Source organism: Dama dama, chromosome 3 (assembly GCF_033118175.1).
Source record: "Dama dama isolate Ldn47 chromosome 3, ASM3311817v1, whole genome shotgun sequence".
Classification (NCBI taxonomy): domain Eukaryota; kingdom Metazoa; phylum Chordata; class Mammalia; order Artiodactyla; family Cervidae; genus Dama; species Dama dama.
This window is the reverse complement of record NC_083683.1, coordinates 34,031,542-34,036,606: the sequence shown is the minus strand read 5'-3', so window position 1 is coordinate 34,036,606 and position 5,065 is coordinate 34,031,542. Positions and strand designations below refer to the sequence as shown.

At 36.5% G+C, this 5,065-nt stretch overlaps 1 non-coding gene across 1 annotated transcript; it reads left to right on the top strand.

The window, feature by feature from the left end:
• The first annotated feature begins 457 nt into the window (after positions 1-457).
• On the top strand, positions 458-564 carry LOC133049543 (U6 spliceosomal RNA). The gene has a single exon (XR_009691361.1). It is a non-coding gene; the product is annotated as a U6 spliceosomal RNA (small nuclear RNA).
• The last annotated feature ends 4,501 nt before the right edge of the window (positions 565-5,065 follow it).

The window sequence follows — 5,065 nt, the reverse complement described above, 5'->3', positions numbered from 1 at the left end:
TCCAGGATTCTTGCCTGGGAAATCCCATGGGCTGAGGAGTCTGGTGGGCGAGAGTCCATGGAGTCGCAAAGAGTTCGACATGACTTGACTACTGGAAAACAACAACAATATGAAACACATCTGCTTTTCTCTCCCTACAGATATCTATATAGTAATATTTCATTCTTTCTGACCTGACTACAGGTCATTTATTCAACCTAAAATTTGAGTCAGTCGTGGTGTTGGGAATTGAAGCTATAATGGCAAAGAATACAGATTTTTTTGCCTGACAGCATGGGATTATGGTCTAGTAAGCAAGACATGTATTAATGTAATATAATAATTCTTTAAGTGTCTCCAATTTTGCTATGCCCTAACCTAATATGTGGAGTTAGGAACATTTCCTTAGTGAAGTGTCATCTAGAACAAGACCTAAATATTAGACAAAGTGGAGAGGAAGATGAAAAAGATGGTTACAGTGCTCGCTTCGGCAGCACATACACTAAAATTGGAATGATACAGAGAAGATTAGCATGGCCCCTGCACAAGGATGACACGCAAATTCGTGAAGTGAAAAAGATGGTTACAGACAAAGAGAGAAGCCTGAACGAAGGCCCTGAGGACAGCACATGAGGACTGGAGGCAGGTCACATGGCCAAAGCATAGGGCCTGATAGGGTGAAGAAGGGGAGGGCTAGACTGGGGCTAGGTAATGGAAGGCTATGAACGCCATCTGAAAGGGCTGTGGCCTTCAACCTCAGAAAGATAGAACACCATGGAAGACAGTTTGCATTGTTTTAGATGAAACATCATCGTCTTTCTCCCCCGCCCCCCAGATTCACTGTTACTTGTGTTTTATGCTAATTCCCTCTTATCCTGTTCAAGATCAGTTATCTCTTTTACTTTCATCTTCAAATCCTGTTTACCTGTCACCAACTTCCCCTCCTCAATATTCCCAGGCAGACCTAGACTATAGAATTGTTTTTCTTTTTTTTCTTTTGCATTATTGTTTTTACAAACCATTTGCTGAGTGCCCAGTGTCATATCAACATTGAATGTATTGCTTAATTGTCTTCTGTGATTAAAACTTCAGCTTATTGTAATGAGTTACTTACTCCGCAGGGTTATCAAGATACAAGAACTTGATTCTTCCTTTAACAAATGTCTACTGGGTAACTATTAGGTGTGAAATTGGGAAATATGGATGAGGTAAAAAAACAGACAAGGTCAGTGACCCTCAAAAAACTTAGAAGTGATGGTGGTTCAGGTTGAAGAGAAGGAATACAGATAAGAAAGCAAGTGAATATATGCTAATTGCACATGAAAATATCTACAGGAAAAAGTGATTTTAAGCTATAAAGTAGCTTAAATTTGTACATTAATTTATTCATGAATTCAAAAATTTTAGAGATGGCATCTGTTCTGTGAGTTTACTATGTTCAGTAGGAAACATCAATAAGAGAGGGTGCTGATCTTACAGAACTCACATTCCCAGGGGGCAAATAAATGAACTGATAAACTGCTTTACAATGAGAAAGGTGATATAACAGAGGAGAGAGTAAACCACTGGAGAGGAGACTCAGTATACTTAAGGCAGTAGAGACAAGACGTCATAGAGAAGATAAATCTAGGGAGATGAATTTTAAATTAAAATGAGTAAAATGCTATAAAAGATGGGGTTCAGTCTTTAATAACTGAAAGATTAGCATGAGTGTATGGATAAATGAGGAAGAGTTTGGCATGTGATCCTGTGAGACTGATTCAGTGGCTGGGACACAGAACAGAAGAGAAATATATTCATGAGCTCCTGTAGCCCTATATTCCAAATTAATGTTATTAGGATTAAATTTTGTCAGGATGGAGGCATTAGCCTTGAATCAGCTATTCAGCTCAGCTAGATTATCAAATAAATAAATTAAATAAGTTCATAGTATAATTAGCTATTTATCCCATTACCTTTCATAGTGAAATCAAGCCAACAACTAATTAAATAGGATTAGTCTTTTCAGGGAAGACAGAACCACATTTTTCTTTCTCTTTGGAATTAATGAAACTTTCCATTCAGCAATATGCATTTCATCACCAAACTCAAATTCCCACTGGGCTTCAAGACATTAGTATTTGAATATTTATGATGATGTTGAAGTATAGCCAGTGATTGTGTTTTCCGTTATAAAAGTAACAGTAAGAACAACCATTTCTTATGTATTATGAGTTTGCTGCCTGCTACCAGAACCCTTAGGGAAAAAATTCCATTAAAGGAAATCAAATTAATAAACGTGTGTCTAGCCACACCATCACAGTCATCATTTTAAAATTACATTATCATTCACTTTCTTTGATAGAAATGTAGTTATTGTTATAGATCATCATCACAAAATCAATGTTTTGAGCTTCAAAAATATATGTCTCTTTTGGCTTTAAATTCATTTGCTAGCAAGAGTCTGGTGTTACTGCAGTGTATTAGTATGAAAATATATCCATGAATATTCATTCATGAGCATCAGCTTCTCAGTTTAGATAGTTAGCTTTTTAGTATAGTTTCTTTCATTTTACTTGGCCACTATCCATTATTACTTTGCATTTACACAGCCGCTTTTCTCTAAGGAATCTAAAGTACTGTAGTTTAATTGTCCAAAAGAAATGGTGTCAGGGTAGAGGAAAGGGAGGTAGAAATATGTGTTTCCTGATTGTCTCAGGGAATTGGGAGATACTTAATTTTAGTTCTGGCTTTAAGCCCAGACAGTGAGGCTGTGTCTACACAAGTGAGGTTGTATGTGAGACTTCTAAATTTTGCATGTTTCAAGAAATTCACAACGTTATTCTACCTAAACCAGTAGTTCTCAACCTGGAACAGTGTTCCTCTTCTCTCCATCCACCCTACTTAGCGAAATTGGGCAACATCCAGAGAGATTGCTAGGTTGGGGAGGAGTTATGCTGTTTTCCTGTGGATAGAGGCCAAGGATACTGCTAAAATCCTGCAATGCACAGAACAGCCCCCCACACAAAGAATTATCCATCCAAAATTTCAGTAGTGCCAAGATCAGAAAGCTTGATAAGTCTTAATACTATAAGCAAACAATTTGTGTTTTACTTATTGAAGAAGTCTAATACCAAATAATCATGGCAGGTGACAAATATAATGCTCATTTTACTGAAATATCGTTTGTAATAGGGAGAATTTCTACATGTGGTGTAACTTGAATCCTTAATTCATCTCTAAAATATTCCTGCTATGTATCTAAAGTAATAAAGGAACTCTCTTCTGATTCTCATTTTATCTGGAGTGTCTGAAACCCTCCCTGCTTTTTTGTGGAGTCAAGTCATCTTCTGACCAGTGTTCCCAAGTTAACCCATACAGATACTAGCAAGGCCTCTTATTTCAAGTCAAGGAGATTAACTCTAATCATTGTCATTCTTTCCCCCTCCAAAGGAATTCAGTGCCTTCCTTAAAGTATCCAAGAACAGGAAGTGCACTGGAACTGAAGTTTTTATAGGAAAGAATGTATTAGCCCAGACATATACACAAAGTACCCATTTAAATAAAGAACTTTATTTTCAATTTTCACTTTTAGAAGTGTGTTAAAAAAATGGGAAGAAATGTTGTATTGTTCGTAACATTTGGATACAGTTATGTGTATATAAGATAGTTTAAGTTTTTGTCTCATCCCCTTCAAATTTTTTCATGCAATATATTAATTCCATATACTGCAAAAAGTATTCTTGCCTGGAAAATCCCATGGATGGAGGAGCCTGGTAGGCTACAGTCCATGCGGTCCCAAAGAGTTGGACACGACTGAGTGACTTCACTTTCACTTTCACGACTAATAGGTAATTCTGATTGACATTCTTTTCCCTGCAAAGATAAGCTCTTTATGTGTGTGTGTATATATATATGTGTATATATATATATGTACTCATTAAGCATATAGCCTGTGACTCCTTCTAGAATGTGTCCCTCCATCTCAAGAGACATCTTAATTCCTTAAGCAAATAGGATTCCTGTAGATGCATCCAACCATGCCATGAACATATCCAGACTGGTTGATATCTCAGAGGGTTACATAGTTTAAAATTAGTCTAGGATTTATAACCATATAAGATTCAAAAACAAAAACAAAACTGTATCATTTCAGAAGTAAAAATAAAGAGAGCAGCTTGCAAGCAATTTCTAATCATCCATAAGTAAAACATCTGGTTCCAAATGTGGCCAGTTTTGTCTACTTATTTAGCTCTTACACGCATACTCCAGTCAGCTTTTCTTATATGCTGATTTTTTAGAAGCATAAAAGTTAGAACAATTTTTGTTCATTTGGTCATTTTGAATACCCACGTGTTATGGATTGAATTGCATTGCTCCCAGATTCATATTTTGAAGTCCTCACCCCAATGTGACTATATTTGGAGATAGGATCTTTATGGGGAAAGGACATAGCCCATTTTCCTGTATCACCTAGCACCATATCATCATAGGTGGTTTAGTCACTAAGTCGTGTTCGACTCTTGTGAATCCATGGACTCTAGCCTGCCAGGCTCCACTGTTCGTGGGATTCTCCAGGCAAGGATACTGGAGTGGGTTGCCATTTCCTTCTCCAGAGGATCTTCCTGACCCAGGGATCGAACCCGGGTCTCCTGCATTGTAGGCAGACTCTTTACTGACTGAGCTACAAGGAAAGATAAAGCATTAGGTGACAATCAATTATTTTTTGAGTGAAGGATATTTTCTTGAATGCAAATGACTCTTTGCCATGACATTTCTATCATCCTTTTGCCATGGTTTTAAAATACCAAGTTTATCTAATAACTGGAGTATGGCATGTAATTTCCATGGGTATAGTTTTATTTATCTCATACATTTATCTAAATTGGTTTGTTCAATCAACCTTAGGTACACTTTGCAATGTTTAAGGATTTTATAAGGTTTCAGACAATTAACATCTTGCAATACTGTTGGTTTCTGATAGAAATGTCTTCAATGACTTAATGATATCTGGCTGACTGCTTAAATTTCTAATTACATATTCTTTGGTGTATATAGGTAGATGACTGGTTAAAAACTAATTTATTCATCTAATTATTTCTTTTAA